Genomic DNA, 25540 nt, shown 5'->3' with positions numbered 1-25540 from the left:
ACCCAGAAATGCCAGAGCTCTGACAACACAGGGTTTACCCAGTCTCCAGCTGCTGCCTAAATAGAGGAATGGTCTGATTTGTGATATTCATCATACATCTAAAGTCATGCGAAAGTCTTCTTCAAAGCACAACTAAGGGAGTTAAAAACAAGCTGAGAGACTAAAAATTAGTATGACATAAAAATGAGTGAGTAAAATTGAGTGAAGTAAAAATGCATCATACAGGTTCCTGATTGTTAAGGACAACACATGAACCTTACTTGAAACAAGATGGTTTCTCTCCTCTTCCTCATATTAAGCTTTCACCATTAGTCTTGCTTCCTCTTTTGCTAGCTGAGCAGATTTCTGCCTCTGTAAATGAGAGCAGAGCATCTTCATGAGAAACGGCTGCAAATCTCTCACTTCGGGATGGTTAGGACTGATCTGGGAAGGAGTTGTGACCACTTTATTTGGAAGCAGCATGGAAAAAGTCAGTTATTCTCCACCCAGGCTGGAGCGGGGATGTCCCTGGCACCAGCCTGTCCTGCATCCTCTGGCTCCTGTGGGTGACGTGGCCGTGCTGGTGTCATTCCCCAGCCTTGACATTCGGAGCACTCAGGTTTAGTGCATAAAGAAAAGACCTCTGTTACTACAAAGCAGAATAAGGCTTTGCTTTCAGAAACCTTCTGGACTTTCCCTATTCCCCAGTCACTATAACACTCCAGCACGTACCTCGTGAGCCAGTTTTCACACTGCTTCTAGGAACACACAGAATATTCAACCAAAATGTCATGCGTCGTCTGTTTGACCTCTTGGCATTTGTTGGCGTAAGTTTACCTCATAGCTACTATTTTCCTAATAAATTCTGTTTAGAGTTTGTTTTTCAAGCTTAAATGGAAAATCCCAAACTGTGTCATGACAAGAGTAAACACTCCTGTATGTTGAACATGTTCTGTTTTCCATCGCTCTGCTGCCAATGTCTGGGGGTGAATAAAGACCCAAACAGGCTGAATGTTGAGAGTGTCATAGAAGCAGGCAGCAGCCAACTTGAAGTCTGGAGCTTATGCATTGCTGCAGCAGCGGAGTTGCTATTGCTCTGATACATCCACAAAGGATTAATAATCAAAATTTTCTCCCAGATTAACAAATGCATCTCTCCCTGTCCCGATGAGTTGTTAGAAGGAATGTTCTTTGGAACAAGTCCAGAGGAGGCCACGAGGATGATCAGGGGACTGGAGCACCTCCTGTATGAAGACAGGCTGAGGAAGTTGGGGCTGTTCAGCCTGGAGAAGAGAAGGCTGCGTGGAGACCTCAGAGCACCCTTCCAGTATCTGAAGGGGGCCTGTAGGGATGTTGGGGAGGGACTCTTCATTAGGACTGTAGTGACAGAACAAGGGGTAATGGGTTAAAACTTAAACAGGGGAAGTTCAGGTTAGATCTAAGGAAGAAGTTCTTTGTTGTAAGGGTGGTGAGGCACTGGAATGGGTTGCCCAGGGAGGTTGTGAATGCTCCATCCCTGGCAGTGTTCAAGGTCAGGTTGGACAGAGCCTTGGGTGACATGGTTTAGTGTGAGGTGTCCCTGCCCGTGGCGGGGGGGCTGGAGCTAGATGTTCTTAAGGTCCTTTCCAACTCTAACTATTCTACGATTCTATGATTCTAAATGTAATTAGTTTGTACAGTGCACTGGGTTGAAAAACCAGTGTGAAAAGGTGTGCACCTTCCACATCATGCACCTCTGCACTAAGGTGCTTGGAGAAGTGGTGGTGTAGCAGAGTTCCCTGGGGTTTTTACCATCTGAATCTGAGCTCTGTCTGTTTGCAAGTCAGTTAAACCACAACATGAACTCGGAGCAGCATTTCAGGGAAATGAAGGGACTAAATTCCAGAAAGGCCTTGGGAACACGGGTGAATGATGAGGTGCCTGAATTCAGCACACAGGCTCTGCTGAGATGCTCCAAACTTCATTGCTGCTGCCTGACACAGCAGGTGCCTAATTTTCTTCCAGAAAGTCTAAGTAAACCTGCCAAACACTGGCAAAGCTAAAGTACCTGGTGATGTACATGAAACTCAAGGTATTCCCATACCAGCTATTCCTCTCCCTCTCCTGCCTACGATTCAAAGTTCAGGGGGCTTCAGATAATACTGGGGCATGGCTCTAGGGTCAGCTGAGTGACTCATGTGGCCATACAGAGTTGGCCACAGCCCCTCCAGTTCCCCTGAAGCTAGGCTATCAGTTCATGCTTTGTTTGCAAGGTCAGATAGCCTTTAGGATATTAAAGCAACGCACCCCTATCAAAGCTTTCTCATTGTCCGTACACAGTAAAATATTCATCAGGTCAGGGGAGACAGGGAGAGATGAGCAGGAGGAGGAATATTGTTTTCAAATCCCAGATTTCAGGTGCATGTTCTCACCCCAAGGCTATATAAGAGAGTTTGGAGGAAAGGCAGACCAGCCTTGAAGACCTTACAGTAGCAGAGGATTCACAACTGTGTTACGTGCCCAGCTGCATGGCAATATTTAATTTGCTGTGTCAATTTTATTCAATGTACTACTAAGATCTGCCTCCACATTTAAGTGCTAGTTTTAGGTTGAAGAGTACTTGTCTCAGACACAGCCCAGATGCAAGCTAGTATATATCAAACCAGAATACAGCCTTAAAAGGATGAGTTTTTGAGGCAGACTTTCTTTTGAGTTGTACTATTTTTACCCCACTGATTTCAGAAGGAACACCTCTTTTGCCCTATGGGGAAGGGAGAGTTGTTTTTTCTGTATGGAGCCAACTTTGAGGCCTCACCAATGAACACAGGTTCAAGCATGCCATGTCCTTATGTCTGTGGGGGACAGAGGTATTTCCTTCCATCCCTCCAAAGGGACCTGATTTCTCCCAGGGTGAGTTTTCAGATCCTTCTTACACTGGGAATGGCACAGCTGAGTTTCCCAAAACTGCTTGTCACTTCAGAAACGTTTGGCTCTGGGGTCTGTCCTGAAAGCTTTTCTTGACACATCCAAAGTTAATCCCAAGTCTGCCAGAAGGACCTCGGAGCCAAAATATTAACCTTTCATTTGTCATTTCTGTCTTCACCGAATTTAGTCATGTTCTCAGCTAAGAACCAGCATGCTTCTGCTGGAAGCTGCTTTGCTCAAACCTTGCACTGCACCATGCCCAAGGAGAGACAAACCAGCTCCCTTCCAGGCCGCCTGCTTAAGGAAAGCAGGAAGGTGGATAACAGCTAAGGAGCTTTTTAACACTCCAGGAGTTTTGTCTGGTCTTTCTCGTCACTGAGCAAACTTATTGGCAACCAAGACACATTCAATCATGCTTAGCAAAAAGGCAGCATTTTAACAACTAAACAGCTCATTCACCTAAAAACTCACATTTTCCAAGAAAATATGCCAAGCGGGGTTTGAAAAGCTACATGTAAATGGATCATGGGATATGTATGATAATTTCATTATTTTCCATGACACTTACTTTGAGGATAGCAACATGCTTTTCTTTATTAATGCAGCAACTGATCCATTTTCCAGAATCCCTTACCTTATGGTAGGTAAGACAAGTATAGATGTAAAATACAGGACTTACTTCATCCACATGCAAGTCCAGCTGTTTCTGAATGGAAAGCTGCCATAGTTTCATAGTTCATAACAACAGTGTGTAAAATTTTAGAGCCGAAATTGTATTTCTCCCACATACTGACTGCTGTAGATGTTGTCATAAGGTGCATGAGGTTTACAGCTGTGTGATGAGGTGAGCAAGGGGATTCTGACTTCACCTGTAAGTAGAAGGTGACCAGCTGAACACTGCTTATGAAGCAATCTTGCATCAGTGTCATGATTCACATTCACTTTTCCAGTTCTTCCCAAATAAGATCTTTAACAACTCCGCTTCCACCAGGTTGGATAATCCATAAAGGGGGTTAGGAAAAGAGCATTTAACAAAGAAGCTCCTTAGAAAAGCAAAGGAAGAGTTCATAAGACTCGGTAGGTGAGGGTAGTGATAGAGCTGGGAAAAAAACCCAGCATAAACTGGGGGTTGGCACTAGATGATCTTAAGGTCCTTTCCAACACAAAACAGTCTATGATTCTATGATAAATATGGGCATGTACCAGACTAGTTAATAATAATAGCACAAATAATTGTGCGCCAATGCTGACACATAGTTGAAGAAAACATGGAGTGTGGGATCAGGTGAGAAGAAAGCAACATTTAAGCAGAGCTCCATAAATGACTTGATTGTCTGGACTGAAGGATACTGACTGATGGAAAAGTAACAAGACTTACAAGTAATTGCAAAGATTGGGATTAAGAAGGTGTGAGTAGGGAGGAGAAGGCAGGTCCAGAAATGGGAGTGTTAAGAAATTTGGGAGCAGAATCGTAGAAAAGGCAAGTAGAAAACTGAGTGTAACAGGAGAAATAATGAGAACTGGGGCAGAAACGCAACCTACAGGGAAGTTACACCCTACTTCATGGCACAAAAGTCATTTTGAAAGGGTTGTTTTGCAAATAATGTATAAGCGATCTAAAATAGCAGCAGTTTAGAATGGCAGTGGGCCATGTGGTCCATCTACCCACTGTATCTGTCCACCATGGGATGCGTTTTCCCTCCAAACGCGGGTCTGACTCATGCTTTAATGTGTTTGCAGTTGCACAACTGCTTTTGGGTTTCTGTGAAACATCAGACATTTCTTTTAACCTCCAGCGTTCGCTGCTGTTTATGAGCTTTTGATAGTGTTGTTTTGCAAGTTTGAGTAAGTGAGAGTCAGACCCTATGACCCTGTGGGCTGGAAGGATCTTTCTCCTGGCTCACCCACGGACTATTAGCCCCATTTAACCACATAAATATCCAAGGGCCAAATTCAGTGCCATTGGAGGCAGTAGGAAAGTTGCCACCAGTTCAAATGGACCTACAGATTAGAGCCAAAAGTTTCTTTGAACGAAGATATGGAGATATTTGTACTCTGTTCAGCTCATGGAGGCTTGTGTTTTGTGATTCATTTCCCTTTTTCAGTACCTTGTGGAAGAAGGATGGCCCTTCAATATGAACATCCACAGGATGTGTGTAGTTAGCATAAAACTCACGCTCTTTACAAACTATGTGCACTTAAGAACTGAAGTCATTTAATTCAGACAGGTTTTTCTTAAAACGACGTCTCCTAAACAAAGAGTTCTTGAAGATCAAGTGAGAAATTTCTTTTTCTTAAAGGGAAAGGTCCAGAAGCAGAAGTCAGTGGGATCCAGAAGAGTTTTTCTATTCCAAGGAAAAAAAGCAAGACTGCAACTTGAAAGACATTCCTGCACAGTGAAGAGTGGGCATATCAGAGGTCTCCTGACCCCCACCACTGCTGAGGCGCAGCATCCTCAGCCCACAGCCACCTTGGCCCAGGGGTAAGGAGAAACAAACAGACAAAATAAGAGTAGAAGCCAGAAAGTTACTTGGCAAGAAGCAATTTCAGTTGACTTCCAGTTCTAATGCATTTTTTTGGATTTGCTACTCTTTTCTTTGAGCATCCTGAGCATCATTAAAAGTCCATTTATTTCACTAGCTTGTACAACAGGCTAATTATATCCTGCACACAGTGTGCTTGGACTCCACAACCCAAAAGGGACAGCTAGAAACCAGATTCATTAAAAAGACTTTTTCATTTTATAGCACTATAAAACATAATGATACAATTCAGTCCCAAACCCTCAATAACCAAATTTGTATAGCACAAAATCCTCCAAATTTGGACTTCCTAGTTGAAACTTCAAAGATTTTTCTCTCCTGTATTTGTTCTGTCTCACCAACAGTCTCAGAGGACATCAGGTCACTATTTCGTTTAATGATGTCCAGAATGAATTAGCTAGTAAAATTAAATGATTGTTTTTCTATCAACAGTAATGTCTGTGTTGGCCCAAACTGATTCAGGAACACATTGTTTTAAAAATGACATTTAATTCCAATGTAATATGGTCCCTTTGAGTGAGATACTTTCAAAACATAAATGTAGTCAGTGCTGGCCTCAAAAGAATTTATGTGCTGGAGGCTCTGATCTTACCGATATAAATCTGTGCCTAGATGGAGAACTCTATCTTGAGGAAAGTACAGTAATGCTAATGATTATTGAGCCAGAAATTACCCCATTTAAATCTCAGTTCCCTGGCTGAGTTTGTGAGGCTAAAAACTCCCCTGATTTGTAAACAGAGCAAAGAGAGCTGCTCCTGAACCTCATCTCCACAATGGCACTTTTACAGCCATCTTTTCTGATTTCAGCTGTGCCATAAATAACCTGAGATAGCCCTTTTTAATAGTTGTTTAGGAACTGGAAGCATAAGTAACATTTTCCAGGTAACAGGACTTTCACTTCTAGAAGGATATAAGGATTTGGGGCACGACTGAGAAATGTCATCCCCTGACTGTGTACTCTGGCTGTTTTCCAAGAGCTGGCCTAGCACTGCTCCATTTATGTGCATGTACCACTCGGATATTGCCATGGAGGCAGATGTTGCCTAATACAAGGCTGCCTTATAAATCCTGTCCCTAAATGTATTCTGCATTTGGTTTGAACTGATTATGTGGAAGCATGAGCAGCATCCTCTATACCAGGTCACCTATGAACACAAGCTGCCCAGAAGTCATCAGACCCTTGATATATTAAAGATATACCCCTAAAAAACACCAGCCCCCTCTACATTTGCCTACAAGTATGCTCGAATGTTCGTGGAGGAAAGTTTTCCCTGGCAAAAGCAGGGTCCCTTGAATCTAAGACCATGCAACCACCAAATGGCAAGACCGTAACAAAAGTGTCTGGGAGGGAATGTGGACAGACAGGGTGTCCAATAGGCACAAAGCTGAATCACAGACTTATTTCAGCAAGACCAAAGAGAAAGCTACTGGAAACAAAAAGCTTTCATTAACTTGTTACATGGCTGGATTTAAGGGCAAAATTTGCAAACAGAGGTTGGAAACACACTAATACCCGTTATGCATTAGCAGAGTAGCAAGAGGGTTCGTTTTAAGTTCCAGACATTGGGATTTAAGTCAGAAAGTATTCATGGAGAGGAGAAAGAGCTATGGCACCTTCCCTGTTGCCTTCCAGCAGTTCTTTGACAGAATGTCTTTATCCTCCTGGAAAGGACTAGCAACACAATTCCTTTCCATCCCGAATATTTGTTGGACTGATTTCCCATTTCAGAAACCAAAGGAAAAGAAACAATATTATTTATTTCTAATTAATTAATATGAACTTTGATGTTAGACTCCCCTTCAAGCAACACCTTTTCTTACAAAGGCTAAGCTAAGGTTAGATAAGAAGGCATGCTTTCTAATCGATATATTTTCCAGCATACGTGTTCTTTGGCAATGATTTCCAGTTGCCTCTTTTGAGTGTGTGTGTCTCTGCGCTGATACTCGTGTATGTGTAAGCGTTCCTGTTTCAGAAAACAGAGTTGTTGGACATGGATAGGAATGTGTCTGGCATCTTTAAAAGAAAGACTCGGAAAGAGATCAGGATTTGAGTGAGTTTTGCAAGATATCCAGCTCTGACTATTTTGCGGTTAACTTTCCATTCCAAAATTGCTCATGGTGAGCTGTCCAGACCATGTCTCTTACCAAAGAATTTTTGGAATCGTGAGAAAACAATGAGTTAGCCGTTAGGAAAGATTAACCTCCCCATCTTAATCCTTCCAACTATCGCTTTACATAAAAAGAACATTCATGTCTAAATCACTGCTAAAGACTCTTGGATAAATTTCTCTCTAGCCTAATTCCACTGAAACTGTCACTGCTACATAAACTATATGGTGATTTAATGTGAGCTGGCTACAGTTATTATTGCAATAGTGTTAGAATTGCCATCTAATATTGGAGTCCTGTCAATGTTACTACACGCTGTATTTACATAGAGAAAACTTACAAGCTAAACAGACAGGACTGCAGAGAAAGGAAATATTTTTATAGTTAGGCAATGAAGACTCAAACTAAGAAGATGATTTGCCCACAAATGAATAAAGAATTTGGGAATGAACATAAAATAAACCCAGGTCTGCTAAATCCCACACCATCCCACACTATTGCTTTCCAAAGCACATTAGTGTTTAATTCACTGTGGAACGGGTAAGTTGTCTGTTCCGATTTCACCGTTGCATCCACAACCAGAACAAAATGTAACAATTCAGAATAACTGAATAAATAATTTCTCAGAGTAAGTCTGCTGGCAATCCCTTGTATCAATAGCATTTTAGGCCTTGGAGCAAAAAGGTGCTTCGTGCCTCTCTGTTACTCAAGCATTTTAATCCCTGCTGCTTTCCTAAACAGATCCTAGGCTCCTCAAAGTATTTGTAGTTCTCAGGATTCATGTTTTAAAAGTCAGAAACAAAAGCTTCTATCAAGTTGGTTGGTGGGTTGGGGTTTTTTTAACATTAGAAAGCTATCCCTGTTTGTTCAGGATCCGACCTGGTAAATACACATCCAATCATTATCAGTGCCAAACTACCTGACTGGTGACATGAAGTTGGCAATGATGACCTTGACATCTTCTATCCATATGGTTACACAAAAAATCTGTGCACTTTAACCCGTGACTGTACAAACTGTAGAGACAGCAGCTGAATCCTCATGCAAGGGAGCAATTTGGTGACTCCAGATGTGGTGGCGAGACAGCAGCCAGCTGTGCTAGCTTATCAGCTACATATACCCACCCTGTGAAATTTGCCTGTTGATCATCAGAATGCAGCTTTCAATCAGCACATTGTGAATGGATAAAAATTGGCAAAAAAAAAGTCCATCTGGCTCAGGTTTGGATTCTAGGCTCTGTTGTCAGTGTTTTGGGAGCCCAATAACACAAGGGACTAACACAGATTGCATTGAAAACATCATGGAAATGTGGATGTGTGTGATGGTCTGGATAGGGTAGTACAGAGAACATGCATGCTGTATGCCAGTGGCTCTGCAAAGGGAGCCTTTCGCTGTGGAAGCTCAACAGCTGTAACTAGTCTGGTTGCAGGTTTGCCTCTGGCACCAAGTGCTGCAGTTCTTTAGCTAGCACCAGTGGTCAGCACTACACTTGACATGAAAAACAAGCTCACAGTAGGGGGACTGACAGCTTGTGAGTGTTATGGACAGGGGTAAAGGGAGACATTTTTGGCATTCTAGAGCCTCTCCATTATAGCAGTGCACCGAATGAAATCCTGCATCAAGAAAGAAAGAAAAGAAAAAAACATCTTGTTCTGAAAAGCTGCTTTTCTAGAAGGATAACAAGCCTGTTAAAATCACCTTCGTTCTGCTCCTTTTGCCACATTTCTCCCCTAAAAGAAATGCCTGACTCTTTCACCTCTCCTTGCATGGGGGTGACTATCAGGGTCGGATGCCTTGTTGCACAGGTGGAGATTAAGTCCCTTACTCTGCACCAAGTCTATCTGGTTGTGTAATGTGTCCAGTGCCTCATCTGCATCACACAGCAGTGTAATGCAGAATGACCTTTCAGGCACTTTGGAAGAGGTCGTAAAACATCTGTACTCTTCAGTTTTAAGTGCAAGATTTGCAGTTTTGAGGGTTATCTTAGTAGGCTATTATAGAATCATAGAATCATAGAATAGTTAGGGTTGGAAAGGACCTTAAGATCATCCAGTTCCAACCCCCCTGCCATGGGCAGGGACACGTCACACCAGACCATGTCACACGAGGCCTTGTTCGACCTGGTCTTGAACACAGCCAGGGATGGAGCATTCACAACTTCCCTGGACAGCCCATTCCAGTGCCTCACCACCCTCACAGTAAAGAATTTCCTTCTTATATCCAATCTAAGCTTCCCCTGTTTAAGTTTTAACCCGTTACCCCTTGTCCTATCACTACAGTCCCTAACGAAGAGTCCCTCCCCAGCATCCCTATAGGCCCCCTTCAGATACTGGAAGGCTGCTCTGAGGTCTCCACGCAGCCTTCTCTTCTCCAGGCTGAACAGCCCCAACTTTCTCAGCCTGTCTTCATACAGGAGGTGCTCCAGTCCCCTGATCATCCTCGTGGCCTCCTCTGGACTTGTTCCAACAGTTCCATGTCCTTTTCATGTTGAGGACACCAGAACTGCACACAATACTCCAGGTGAGGTCTCACCAGGGCAGAGTAGAGGGCAGGATCACCTCCTTCGACCTGCTGGTCACGCTTCTTTTGATGCAGCCCAGGATACGGTTGGCTTTCTAGGCTGCAAGCGCACACTGAAGCCAGCTCATGTTCATTTTCTCATCAACCAACACCCCCAAGTCCTTCTCCACAGGGCTGCTCTGAATCTCTTCTCTGCCCAACCTGTAGCTGTGCCTGGGATTGCTCTGACCCAGGTGTAGGACCTTGCACTTGGCATGGTTAAACTTCATGAGGTTGGCATCAGCCCACCTCACAAGCGTGTCAAGGTCCCTCTGGATGGCATTCCTTCCCTCCAGGGTATCAACTGAAACACAGAGCTTGGTGTCATCAGCAAACTTGCTGAGGGCGCACTCAATCCCACTGTCTGTGTCACTGACAAAGATGTTAAACAAGACCGGTCCCAACACCGATCCCTGAGGGACACCACTCGTTACTGGTCTCCAGCTGGACATTGAGCCATTGACCACTCAATTCTTGTGTTCTAAGATGTACTTGTGTTCTAAGATGTTGAACACTAATGAGGGCAGTTAATGGGTATTGAAAGGGTTGAAAACTGGCTGAACAACTGGATTGGTCATTAGTGACACAAAGTCTAGATGAAGGGCAGAAAGTAGGGGTCAGGTACAGAAACAGTACCTTAGGGGCCAAAACTTTGTCCACTCCTGTTTAACTTAATGATCTGGTTGACAGGGCAACAAATGCCCTTAGCACTTTGCCAGAAGATTGTGTGCTGCCATACAGAGGGACCTCAACAGGCTGGAGAAATGGTCCAGAAGGAACCTCATGAAGGTCAACAAGAAGTGCAAAATCCTGCCCTTGGAAAGGAACAACCCCAGGTGTCCATGCTTGAGCAGGGGAGTTGGATAAGATGATTTACTGAGGTCCTTTCCAACCTCAACCAATTTGTGATTTTGTGACCGGTCACTTGAAAACTCTTAAACATTTTTACAGCTGCCAAAACATGCTGTGTTGGTGCCTTGGTCCTGGTGTAAGTGTCTGGAGTCTCTTTATCTTTGAGAATATTTAAGGAAATGTAAAGCACAGCAGGGCTTACTCCTTTTTCTGATGCAAATAAAAAGCATTTCATGCACAACACTGCTCCCCATCTTCTCAAACTGCTGAGGGCTGCTTAAGCAATGCCCTTCCTAGGTGCAGAAGTAGCTTCTGTGGTATAAAGGGTACTGTCAGCATGGTTTTGCCTTCCCAGGAGCTAAAGGTGAAACCACCACCTTTGTCTTTTCAGGATGCGCTGTGTCTCCCATTTCCCTTTGCTGTAGGTGTACCTGCTTTGGGTTGCTATATTCACTGCAGAATGTCTCTAGCTGCAGAAATATCTGTTGTGACAGCAGGACGAAGGACGTGTCAGAAAGCACAGGAGATAAATGGCACAGCGTCCATGCTAATGTTCTCACTGATAATGTAGCCAGAGAGCTAAGACCCATTTACTTCACTGCTGAATAAAACAAATCAAAGAAGGCATCTTCTGTGTCAACGCAAATTAACCAGATGGGAGTTTATTTTGCTTTGTTGCTAGGTGTTTTTTACAGGAATTGAGAAAATTGATTAATATCTTGACGTCTTTGTTGGATTTCTTATTGTGTTTGGGTGCAGTGAGCAGCACTGCCTGGCCAAATGATTTCTGAGATGGTTATTGTCTGTTGGAAAAAAGCAAGAAAAGCAAAAGAAAAAGTGTGCTTAATGTTTTGGAGCTATTACCACCATCTGTGCTTCAATTACATCTTCAGGTCCCTTGGAGTGTAATGCTGGGAACCATCCTCACCCCCCAAAAGGCAAAGGGACATTAAATTGCTCCAGGAGAATGTCACTGCCAAAAAGAGAGGTGACCTCTTTTTACAAAACCGTAAATGGATCTGGTCTTTGCTCAAAGCATTAGCACCACTATTACACTTAAGGCTGAGGAGCTGTTAAATATTATAGACTTCATATATCTAGATACAGATCTATATGCACAAGCGGGTTTCAAATATAGACTGACCTACATTCGCAAACTGGAATGACTACCATTTCATCTACTGGCAGTGTTTGGGTGGAAGTACTATCATCCACCACAAGATAGATGACCTCAAGTCCCCGAGAGCTGCATGGCACGTCCCTTCAAAGCCCTGGCAAGGCTAATGCTCATGCCTAGCAGAGGGCATAAATGATTTTCCTGAAAGCACTAAGGCTCCTTATCCTCCCAAAGCCAGCTCCAAAAGCCAGGAGCATTAGTTAGCAGAGATAACCAAGTGTATAAAATTTCCTTATGTAGTTGAATGGTTGATTTATTTTTATTGCTCAGAATGAACTACACATCCAGAGGAGATTAATCAGTTGTCTAAGTGAGTCCTCTGGGCATAGCCTGGGCTACTGATTCCCTCCAGCAGTTCCGCATCAAACCAACAACAATAGGCAAGGAAGTGTCAGTTATCTAACAGGCTAAAAACACTTTCCATTGTTAAGTAAAGGATTTCCTTATGATTTCCCATGCCAAATAATAAATTGTAAGTTATACAGTGTGTGCCATGACAATCCAGGACTACTGTGAAGAAGATTTATATTAAAACTGAATGACATCTTTACCATCTCCTGTTGTAGCTGGCTCAGGACTATTCCTGTTAGCTGTTAGGGTTTGGCTGTATTCTTTTTCCTTCTCTTTCTTCTTCCATTCTCAACTGGAAAAGGTGGAAAGGGAAAGGGGAATGCAGCATTTTGCATCTGGATCTGACAGCTTCCATGAGGGACAGCTCTATGGTGTGGAAGGCTCATCCTCCAGCTGACAGAGTTGTGGCACAGCCTGGTGGGATCAAGTCATTTTTTCCATTCTGCAGGAAGCAGAAACTTGTTCACTGTTTCATGAATACTGTATATGTTATTGTGAAGGGTTTAAATATTGAGGGTTTTTTCTCCCTTTTTTTCCTCAGCTGGCTAAAAATTGCAAATGCTCAGGAAAAGAAAGAGGATCGTAAGGGAACCCAATTCCCTTGGGCAAGCTGTTGTACACATGTACAGGAAATTGAATGTAGAAATTACTGCATGCAAGGCTGTTAAAGAAGTGACGGGGTTATAAAACAGATCTTTCAACTGCTACCCGTTATGGACATTCCAGTTGTAAAGGGTCACATTTTAATACAAATCTGCTGTCCCAAATTACATTTGTCTTTTTCCATAAACTAGAAGCTGACAAAGATTTACGGGAAGGTAATTTTCCTCCTTGTTATTTTAAGTCATTTATCTCCTCTCTGAATTTCCAAAGAAGAAGAAGAAAAACCTACTGGTTTGGTAGAATTTATTAGGTTGCAATGGTATAACGGCTTCTGTTCTTGGGCTGCTGAAATGTCCATGAAAACTGAGGGTCTTTTTAAACATAACCTAGCCTTCGTGAAATGGGTAGAGTGGTGCTGCAGAAATAGAACACAAAATCTGATTATGCCTGATGTGACTAATTTATGACATAAATTCTGCATCCCTGATCTGATATTCCACCATTTGCCATGTAAGATCATAGCGCACACTGAAAGTGAGATGGCTTGTTTCTAAATAACAGTGACAACGAAGCAGTTTCATATTCAGATCTTCCGTTACTACCAGGAATATTGATTATGGTTCCCTTTCTCTGCCTCTGCTTTTCTTCCACTTTTCAAGGCAACAGACAAAAAGATGTCTCAAGGCCTTCTGCAGAATTAGATTTGAGATTGCAATGTAAATAGGTAGATGTGGTACCAGTTAATTTAATTAGTTTTGAAATAAGTAAAAGAAAAACAAGCTAACAGCCCCATCAATGAAACCATATTCCAGAAGCATGCTAGTTTGTCCTAACTTTTTTTTTTTTCCTGAAATTCATCTGAATTTTGCTATCGGCAAATCAAAAGCTGATTTTCCAACCTTAACACCCATTCTAATCTAAATCCTTTTTTCACTTGAAGCCAGACACAAAATGTATTTTTAAACACTGCTGCTCAATTTATACCATGGCATTAAACATTTCATTTCACTGTTCTGTTTCTATTCATTATTCCTTCAAACTCTGTAAATGCACAGGACAAGTCCCCCGAGTTTTGCTTTTAAGTCAGCAAATTCAATTTTGGTGACTCTATGCAAACTTTGAAGCTCCATTGAGGCCAGTGGCTAGGAACTGCAGCTCATACTTTGTAGAGGCTTAGTCTTGATTTTGCAAAGTGCTTTTGTGTAATCAGTCAATTAGAGCTGTGACCAGTGATCCATATCAGCAATTGATAGCGAACTGCAGGATTGGTACGCTTGGAATCCAGGTTTCAGTCTTTCTGGTTAGGTTGCAATTCCTGAACATTAGCAATGCTAAAGGTGTCATGCTATTTCTTCAACTTCTTGACTACAAACACCTGTAGTGAACTCTGTATTAATTACAGAAATTCAGCATACTGTTTCTTTTAATATTTCCACTTACACTTGCACTATTAGGAAATCCTTCCCTGATGGTTTTCTGTAACATCATCTGGAAGTGGAAATAAATGCACTGACACAATTACAGTCAGCTAACAGCAACCGAATCTTGCCAATACAGCTCAAGAGTGTATTTGTTTAAACTCTGAAATAGTGCAGTTGGATTGTTTTCTCTCTTTGTACAAGTATAACTTTTAAAAGAATATTAAGGCACAGTAAATTTTGTGTTAGTGGGCACTTAAGCCACATTTAACAAGGCACTTTAGTAGCTGCAGCTCTATAAGAAAGAATAATGAAAAAAAAATCAGAGGTTAACATTATTTTATAATTTCCCCTTTCAATGACCCCTTTATATCATGTTTGCCAAGATCTTTGTTGGTATAAAATAATCACTATTACCAACAATAGATGTTGAATGCAAATATATTCTCCAGCACTTACAATTACACTAATAGCTTTATTTGCAATCAATAGTGACTGGCATTGCCTTTAAATACTCAAATGTGCTGAAAGTCAGTTGAAGTCAGTTTGAATTAAATCTTGCTAATTAATCTCTGAATGTAGTTTTAAGTACTTTTGAGTTTAATAATGGAGAAACCATCCCAACCTGAGCGGCTGTGCGCATGCAATGGGGAGACATGCACAGGGCTGAAGGAACTTCCAACTTGGGTGCATCTCTGAGGGTAAAATAGAGCAGGAAGGAAAGAAATGTGGGTATAAACCAGTCAGCAGTATTTGCTCCATAAATCGTCTGTGTTTAGCTACATTTGCCCATAGACAGTGGGTCCAAGGCACAAGGATGCTCATGAGGATGCCTGATTGCTACCAGCAGAGACCCGAGGAGGGAGGTCACTGTTCTGGGGTAGATATCTAACTAACCTGTCCAGGCATGGGGACACAAATCATGGAAGTGGCTGTCCAGAAGGAAAATGGCACCAGAAGGAGCAATGGGGGGGATGTACCTGAAACTCAGCTGTCTGCAGAAACCAAGCAGATGGGTGTGTGCAGTAGGAACTGCTTTGTGGTTGGAGAAGGGAAATCTTGGGCTTCTGCAACCAGGATTGTTTCTGCCCCTTCAGCTGACTACATCAACTGCTCTCCAAGAAGGAAACGGATCTCTCCTTGAGAACCAGATCCTATCACCTCATCCACATACATGGCTCCCCACTCTGCTCCCAGGCAATAAACGTGAGAGTTGACTTTCCAGCATCCACCTTACAATGAGGGTGTCTCTGTGAAGGATGTACCCAGGTCTTCAGAGCCCTCCTCCTCTTCCCCACAAGCATCATGTGGTGTTGAACAAGTTCTGTGTCACCTTATGTGCCACAGGTCTGCTCTGCCCCTCTGATAACTAGTATCACATCAGCCCATCTTACTGCCTTTGCACCACATCTGGGGCACTTCGGGCACTTTGGGATTTTAGGGGCAAAAAAAATTTAAGCACGTGAACCCAAAATGAATCTGGGTTAAGTGACTGGGCTCCCTGCATGGGGAGAATGGCATTCAACACACAGACAAACCAAAATATTTTATCTGGGTATGCAGCTGCAGGAGGCAGGTAGCTTCAAGAGTCAAATGGGATGGGGTTCACCACTGTTTAGTCAAAATCTGGAAAGAAAGAGAGTCTTACTCTTTTAAAACATGGCTGAGAAGAGGTGGGTGCTGGTTTTCCATTACCCTCTCTCTTACAAAAATAGGACAGAAATCAATCTGGCAGTGAGTACCACAAGTCTGCAGAAGAAGGGCTTTTGCCCATAGGATCTTTTTGATGTTGTCTGCTTGCTTATCCTAAGCAACTTGATTTGACTTCTTTATTAAGGGTGTGGGCATGCGAGGACACCTTTTCTGGGCTCACATCCATCATCTCCTGCTCTTCTGGGACATGATGGATCTCAAGAAGGATTTGAACCCTGTGGCTCAGTTCTGAGTAAGGGACTTGACCAGATGGGGCTTAAACAGAAAAATGGCACCCTCCTGTGGCAGTGATTTAGAAAAGAGAAAATAGCTGTGACTATTAAGGGCAGGGTCTAATCCTGCCAGCATGCGCTACCCGTGTGCACACCCACCAAAGGAGATTTCACAAGGGATGAAGGTGCCCCTCTGCTTAGGTGAAAAAATAGCTATTTGAGTGGTGGGGCAATGCAGGCAGTGCACCAAAGCAGGCAAAGACCCTCCAAGGTCAGGCAAGGAGGGCTGCATTGTGTTTGGAGGCAACCGTTCAGCTGCACGGAGTCACTCTGGATCCCAAAGTCCACATCCGGCCAGCTCCGAGAGCCTACATCCTTTTTTTGGACTTGGCTCTTTGTCAAAGCCATAGGGTACAGTGCCTGCATGGACTTCAAAGGGAGGACACCAAATGTGATTTGGCGCAGGCAGTTATGACCATTTATTGCTACCATCTTTCTCAGATACTGCTGCCAAGGGTTAAAATGTTTACATGCCCCCTGATTTTAAATGGACCGGGTTGCATGTCAAATGCCAACGAGAGAGACAGCTGGAGTATCTAAAGCAAGAGCTTTGATCTTGGTATCTGTAAAAAAGAGGTCATTTGGTCTCCCCAGGAAGCACAGACATTTAGAAGGTCCCTGTACAACTCGTGCAAGTATTTTATTAACAACAATTTCTACTCACATTTAGGTAGGTTGTGTTACTACTTCCTAAATGCATCCTACATATATGTATATACATATCTCTACAAATATCTGTGTGTTTGTGTATATATATGCATACATTCTTCAATACGCAAACTTGTGTGCTTGTGTGACTATCTGAGTGCTTTCTAACGTCCAGTATTTGTATACAGACTTACTAATCTACCTAACCTACTTGCAAAATAATGACAACAATGTGAATGTCCTGTTTTATATTTAAGTCAGCGATTGCAGCAATAACCTGAATAATTCATCTGTCTGTGAATCTTTGAGTAACGCTGTAATTGTAATAAGGGTATGCGGCGTTTTCGGCAATATGCAGGCATGAAAACACAGACTTCATTGTGCTGTAATCACGTCTGACATTGATTCAGAAGAGAGGAATTCTAAAATACAATATTGCACAGGGGAAATATTTCTATTCTTTTAGCGGAGCATTTTGTGGTTAGTTCACAATGCAATTAAAATAGCCACCAGATGTTTATGACTTCAGGCAGCAGTTAAATTTAGTGTCCCTGATCGCTGTCTTTTGCTTCTTTGTCAGAATAAATAAGTATTTTTCTGTGCTGGAGGAAAGAAAAAACCCTTGAGTTTTAAACATACGGGGGGTGGTGGTATGTATTTCCATTTGGCAGTGCTCATGTTGTTCTATGACGAGCTTAGTAGAAATTATAAAGTTAAAAGAAAATCTCTCTCCAGGATGAAATAAACATATTTACTTAAATGTGAGATGAAGTACAATATCTTGTCATTAAACTGAAGTGATTTGTGAGAAACAGTATTATAAAAGTCTGTGGTTTTTCCAGAGTATCTAATAAACACAGAAAGATTCTTTTTTCCACTGAATAATAGGATTATTAGTACGCAATTTATTTCTAAAGACACATTTAAAGTGAGCCCGCTGTGCTCATATTATGGTAATTTTCTGCAGACTCTATGATTCTTATTTGTTTCAGGGCTATTAATTTTGAGGCCACATTATATTCAAATTATCTTTGATTACCAGGCTCAATAAGTGGTAATAGTTTGTGTTTCATCACCCAAAAGGAAGCTAATGATTTTAGTTGCACACTAACATTTTGAGAAAGAATTTATTGGAGCTCTGTGAAATAGATTAAAGAAATTAGGTGCAAAAAGTTACAGTGAGTTGCCCAGGAGCTTACATAAGGAATTACCAGAGCTCAAGAGGGACAGGGGGAGAAATAGGTACTCTCCTATGTTTAATATGTTATATTTCGCTACTCAGTCATGTCTGAGATGGTGTGTTGGCAAAGTCATTGATAATTTAAGTGTAAGATTCTGAAGTATCTTAATGTGGAAATACATGAAAGAAATTTATATGTAGCAGTTTTAAATAGTTAAATGACACAGTGGAAAGAAAAGGAGAGATAGCAAGAGAATTGCTAACATAAAGTCTACAAAGATCTATGTTAATGCACAGAAACTGGCAGTTTCTCACCTAAGCCTGGCAGCATCATGAACCCATGCTAATAGGGGGGTCCTCCAAGCATTGTAGAAACAAATAAGTGAAGGGATTTGAATTTGCTTATTTCTGCTGAGCCCTGATTACTCAAAGATTTGATGCTCAGCACCTCAGGGCATCCAGATGTGATCCCCTGAGCATGGAGCCACCCAGATTATTACTCCTCTTACAAAAAAAAACCTTACAAAACTGCAATCAGCGCATCCTGGCCATTATACATGAACACATCAGTAACCCTTTGGTGCCAGAAGAGAGGTGAAGCTGTTGGGTCCTCCCAAACTCCACCTTGCACTGTTGCAGGTGGTTGTCAAAATCTGAAAGCTGCTGCAAAGCGTTTCAGCAAACAGGCATTTTTCCCACTGAAAGGCTGCTGCTCTCTCTGCTCCCATATTCTCTATTCTAATTGTGCTTCTGATTGCATTTGTTAATGCCAGGAGCTGTAGCTCTGAGAGTGCTCACCAGCTCCTGCCTGATGGGCTTTCGAATACAGGGGCTCAGCAGCGCCCACAAACTGACATGTGATGGCACATCAAAGGCTCAGACACCATCAAAGCCACATTTGTCATTAACTCTTAGTGTCTCTATTATAGCAATCATCTGGATTGGTCTGGAAGGTGAGGGAGAAAGTGTTTTTTTTCCATTTAAATTCATCACACTGTGGTTTTAGGATGTGAAAGTAGCAGGGGACTTGGGCAGGCTTTGCCAGTGGTGTTCTTCCAGCAAATATACACTTCAACTCTACTGCTATACCATAAAGGGAGGTGAATGGAAAAGGATTGCAACAGGACAAACAGCTCATAGCCCAGCAACCAGGAAACTGCATTTCTGTAGAGCAGTAATGAGTCACATCAGCTCAGATCAGGGCATGACACCAGAACTGACACCTACACCCTTGTGTCTCATGGTGGGCTGCCCGTAGTAATGGAAGGGCTTATTTTGCTGTGTCTCTAATCTTGGCAAGTCAATTTAAACCCTGAATGAGCAATGATACCCCTGAGCATGAAGGCGTTCAATGGTATTATTTACAAAAAATGATCTATTTTTTTTCTTTTTAACCAGCATTTTCTGGTTTAATAATACTTCTTGGTAATAGATTGCAAGGGTGGAGTAGAAACATATCACAATTCAAATCCCCACCTCAAACTGCTATTAGGACTGATGAGCACAAACTTCTCTGTCTCAGCTGCTGCTGTTCTCCCCAGTCCAACAATATTTGTCATGTTTCATTTTAAATCCATAATATGTCTTAGCTAGCATCTAAAATCAGTGCCAATCGATTTAATAACATCTCCTAGTTTGTGCTGAAGAACTGTCCTATTATTGCCACTCTATCTCTTTCCTCATATAATCACCCAACACATGTATTGTTCTTCCATAGCTAGGGAGAAGTACAACAGTTCCCTTTGTTGTATGTTTTGATTAATTTCCAGCATGAATTAGTTTTGTGATGAAGAGAGTATTATGGGACTTGATTGAAAGCTAGTATTTCCTTCTGTCATTTCTCAGTTTGTTATCTTACCTGTGCTACAAGAAGTTCCCCATTGTTCTACCATGTGGAGCTAAATAGTAACACCCAATTTCACAGCCCAAGGTTGCTTACTACTTAGTGTGGTTTTATCATCTCCTCCCTTCTCTCTGGCCCCTTTTCACCTATGCTTTTCAACCTCACTTCAGATTTAGGATCTTGAAGACACTTACCCACTCAGATATTCCCACTAGGTTAACGGGACTGCTTAGACGTTCAAAGTAACTCAAGTACTTGAGCGTTTGGAGGACCAGGATGTGAAGCAGCAGTGACTTGAGTGTATAACAACCAAGCAGGCTCCAGAAAAGCTTTTCTGGCCACAGTGTGCTAAAATTCACAAAATGCAAGGCAGATGTGTACTGATTAGGAAATCATGTTGGCTACGCGATAAGAAAGCTCCAATAACTTCTGAACCTCCCCTTAACGTTTTCCAAGCAAAACTGCTCTGGTAACAAGGTCACCTAATGCTGAATAATAAATAAGCAGGGAGGCAGAATGCAGCTGGGCACTGTTCAGAAATGGTTTGAATAAAGCATGGTTTCAGCCCGCTGGAGCTGTTTGTGTAACAGCCTCCCTGTTGCCCAGAAACAGCACATGAGACTACTGAGTGTCTGCAGAAACTCAGATCTGGTTTGTTTGACTTGGACGTGCAGTAAACCTGACTTTTAAATGTTACTTCAGCTTTGAGTCAGTGATTACCCTTTTACAAGCCATGCCTGGAAATGGGATGTTAATTGTTGTTAATGAGTCTGTCCACCTGAGTAAGCTCTGCAGGGCAGAATTCACAGAACATAATTGCTCCATGTTGCCTGAAGCATCCCCGCTGCTGACCCTAATGTCTCTTGCATTTAAGAGCAATGGCACCAAATCTGCTTTTTGAGACCTCAGAGCTTTATTCTGAATCCAGAACAGTAGCCAGTTTCTGTGCTCCCTCAGTCCCAGTCCCATGTGATTTCTGGAGCGGAATACTGCCAAGGTTCAGCTCTTGCTGATGTCTTTGGCACAGGGAGAGGACATAGGTGAATACAGCGTTATGGGATACTGAATAGGGAAGAGAGAGTTTGTACTGAGCTGGAGTTCTTTATACCTATGTAGTTTAATCAATGGTCTAGCTATGGGTGAAGCTGCTTTATCTTGATGGCATTTTGTGTGCACTGACAATTTTTGTCCCATTTGCTTTGATTGCATTTTCATGGACCTTCCTTCTGCTACCATTGCTTAGGACCAGTTGTTACTGCATTTCTTTTCAGTCCATCCCCCATGCTCACTGGTAGAGAGAGGTTTTGTAGTGTGGCTTCCTATGTGGCCCAAAAGTAAATACAAAACATATATTCCTATTTGAGACAGATGACAGTTTCAGCAGTTTGAAAGACAGGGAGCATTGTATTTTGCTTTTGTGGGTGACCCCTGCCTAAACACATGTTCTGGTGTTATTCATATGGAAACAAAACAATGTTGGGACCTGCATCCTTCTGGTGTCATACCTGACTACACCCTTTATCTGCCTCTGGCTCACCAGGTTTCTTGTGCGAAGTACAAAGTCATACACATGGCACTATTCCCTAAATGACACTAGCTGGCTACCCAAAGTCAACACATCATGATATTACGCCATGAGAAGGGCTAACGAACAGAGACAAGACTGCTCTTGGAAAATTCCCTGCGAGCAGCTGCTCAGCTAAGAGGGATATCAGCTCTGGAGATCAAAGCTGGCATCACATGAGGAGTTGGGCTCTGATTCAGATAACCAGCTTTATGGGCATCAGCCTCTATAGAGGACCTCTGCCCATGCTGCCTGTCTCCTGGGAAACAATTCAGCTGGACAGCTTTAAATTCCCTGCCCAGATGTATTCTTTTACTGTTATTCTAGATCATATGTTTCAGCCTGGGCACAGCGTCCACATGTCTGTGTGTTTGCAAACTCATTTCCACCAGAAATCAGTTAGTCTGATATACAGTCAGGTCTGCCCATGCTCAGCTTCATGGAGCCTCATGCTCTCTTGTCCAACATCTTCATCTCACTGGTGGAACAGCTATTTCAGCTCAGTCATCCTCAAAAGCTGGACACTGAGGAGTCTTTCCACTGACCCTCTGTGCCACCTTCACTGCGCTGCTCCCACCTTTCAGGGTGGGATGTATTTCCTTTATCCATACCCTAATCTACCAAGGCTGAGCTTGTCCTTATCCCTGTCTGATGCCAGGACCTCTTTCCAGGCCAAGGATGGCTCTCAGCCAGTCATGGACTGGGGCTGGGACAGAGATGTGCTGCTCCTGTTGGCCACATTCAAAGAGTCCTAACATTTAAAAAAAGGAAACAGGGTGGAAGGAAAAACCCCAAACCCTCATGATTTCAATGAAAAAGGATCACATTGCATGCTATTAATGCTCTAGTGAAAATCACCTCTGTTTTACTGCTCTTTACGCAGGTAACTGCTGCTCAGAATTTGATACCTCATTGCCCAGAAATAATGACCTCAGACATACACAAGCTCATTATCAATTGGCCTCTTTTTAGTTGATTTGACATGATCTTGGCAAAAAATAACCCCATAGTTGAAAGGCACTGCTATCTTATGTCACTGTTGCTATTAAAAGACACATTCTGTACAGGGTCCAGCCCATGTTTTAAAGGTTTTAAAATGTGTTTTCTCATTACGGTGCTACTGTTGGGTTCAAAGCAAATTCAGCTGAAGTGGGATTTAACCAGCTAATGACAGAGTGCCATTTCATGAAAAAAAAAACCAAACAAGCCAACCCTGGAAGAGTTAAAAACCTAATTTCACTGTCATTAAAAAGTGCATTTTTCATAGAGAAAGGATGCATCCTTACTTGCAAATTGGAGATGTCGTAGTGGTCTTCTCCAACCTAGTTGATTCTATGATTACTCATATTATTAGTTGCACTGAAGTTATTATTTCTCCCCTAAATCACCCCCATTTAAAACTGCAACTCAAGTATCTGAATCAATTTTTTAGAAGTTCAAATGAAGATGATTTTTTTTTTATTAACTTCAGAAGAATAAATCCCTTGAATCTTGAATGGCAAAGACTGTTCTCTAGCACAAAAAAAAATAGGACTATTCTGATAACTGCTTATGGACAGATTTTATCCCAACAGGCATGATGGGTCTATGTCTCCTGTCAGGACCGGAATCTAGAATCAGCCCTAAAACTTACAGTATCTCTTCCTATGAATAGAAATCTTTGCTCTAGAGAAGGTTTGTAGATGAAGCTGTAAATCTTTTCAAATTTTATTTAATCATCTTGCAATTAAGGAATAGCTTCTCAAATGTGCTTTTTAATCACACACTTATGTTTGAATTATATGTTTTATCTGTATATTTATACTAATACTTCTATTTGCATTAATATTTACATTAATATTTATATTTATATTTATACATTAATATTCATATTAATATTTCTATTTCTGTTTCTATTTCTACTTCTATTTATAATTGTATTTCGATTTACATTTATAATTTTATTCCTATTTACAATTATAATTGTATTTCCATTTGCATATATTTCTATTGACATTTACATTTACATTTATGTTTATTTAAATATGTAAACAATAAAAACAATGTTTAGAATAAGCTATGTAAAAAATGATCACAGAAAAATTCCTCATGTTGAACTGTCAAGTGCAGTTATTGACTCGTTCCTTAGCTGCATGCTAACTTTATTCCTTTGGAAGATAAAAATATTCCAGGATTCTCATAGAAGACGAGCCTGGTCACAGTTAATAGGAATTAGATGAAAATTATGAAGTTACAGCTAGACTCAATTTGATGCTGGATAGTTTGTGTGCACATGGCTTTTAATTAGGAGGAAAAAATTAAAATACCCCAGAGTCTCATGTTAATTGCCAGAAAGGTGTGTTTGCAAACTGCAAGCAGTTTATTCACACATGTAATGTGTAAATTAAATACATATTAATATACATATTAATTACATTTACATATTAAAATATATAAATGAAAATAATAAGTATACTATGTAAAATATAATTAATAATTAGTAATACAGAATTATTTAAAAATTGAAAATTATTTTTACATATTTGTTTTAACAGTTATTTTCAAACCTACTGTTGAAATACTATTATGATGCTTATAAAAAAGATATTATAATAATTTATGTATTATATATATAATATAATGTAACTGTATAATTGCAGTTATATTAGATATTATTGTTTAAAATACATTTTAACATTTATTGTTCATATTATTAATGTCCTCTTCAATACTGGAGAAAACATTAAACTTTTTAATTCTTTAAGCTTAATATATTCTTTTATGTCTGATCATATTGTGTTAATTTTTTCTCATAAAATTCTACTATTCTAGGAAGGAATATTTCTTTATTTTGTGGCATAATATTACCTTGAATGAATAGATGCAGTGCTCTGCATGTGCTGGCATAGCCTGATTGTGCAATTGTGGACGTTTCCTGGAATTTGTCTATAAAAAAAAGACATTCTACACAGATCTAGGCTTTTTCAAAAGATTTTTTTTTATTTATTTGAAATTATTTCCATATTATTATTTCCAATTATTTTAAAATTATTTCCTTATTCCATTTATTCCACAAATATCCAGACACACTTTATTGTTTCTCCACACTCACACAAAGAAAGTTTAAACAGCAGAGAAAGCAAATCAGGAAAGGTTAATTTAAATTAATTTAAAACTCAATAGGATCAATCTATGTCTCTTTCTTTTAGACTTTCTATGTAACTTAAAAATAGTCAGAAGGTGGTTTAGAAATTGTGATAAATGGTGTTACCTACCTCTGGGCAAATGAAAACAATTATGCACAGAGCTTTTACTTCCACTTTTTCCCCCCTCTGTTATTTCCTTTTTAAATTTCACTGCAGAACTTCATCAATAAATTCAGCTGTATCACAAGTTTTCCCTTTTGAAAAAGAAAACCCATCCTTCATCCTTAATGCGTTATTTAAGATCCACTGTCTTCTGTCCCTAAGGGGATTCACAATACAGCATGCTGAGCTATTAACAAGTATTAGAGTCTTGGCTCCCCTTTGGTGAGCCCAAAGGCCAGCGATCACGTTTAAAAAAGTTCCTAAAAACTGAAACTTTCAGAGGAAACAAATATCAAAACTTTCGGTTAAATCATGACTTTGGGTCTGTTGAGGAATAGGAACACTGGATTTGTCCTTCCTCTTTGAGGTCAGTCGTAATCGTGGCACCGTTCGTGTTTTTGTATTATTCCCATTCCCAGAGTTCTGGTCCACTCTCCCCGGATTTTTCCTGATGTCATTTTAAGCTTGACCAGTATAAGGTGAAGATCAATGTAAATAAATTCAAGGGCAAAAGTATGGGGCAGTGACATGTCCGCAA

At 41.1% G+C, this 25540-nt stretch overlaps 2 long non-coding RNA genes across 2 annotated transcripts in view; one reads left to right on the top strand and one right to left on the bottom strand.

Moving 5' to 3' along the window:
- The window catches only part of LOC130599500 (uncharacterized), a 72108-nt gene that overhangs the window by 17022 nt on the left and 29546 nt on the right, over positions 1 to 25540 (top strand). The gene's annotated exons all lie outside the window — the stretch shown is intronic.
- Positions 11593 to 25524, bottom strand: LOC130599495 (uncharacterized). Its single transcript, XR_008972242.1, has 2 exons — positions 24970 to 25524; positions 11593 to 11749 (listed from the first exon to the last, which is right to left on the bottom strand). It is a non-coding gene; the product is annotated as an uncharacterized LOC130599495 (long non-coding RNA).

The sequence above is a fragment of the Pezoporus wallicus genome, unplaced genomic scaffold, assembly GCF_028554395.1.
Source record: "Pezoporus wallicus isolate ANWC-B61680 ecotype Strahan unplaced genomic scaffold, APGP_CSIRO_Pwel_v1 contig_8512, whole genome shotgun sequence".
In the NCBI taxonomy this organism is placed as follows: domain Eukaryota; kingdom Metazoa; phylum Chordata; class Aves; order Psittaciformes; family Psittacidae; genus Pezoporus; species Pezoporus wallicus.
This window is presented reverse-complemented; position numbering and strand designations above follow the sequence as displayed.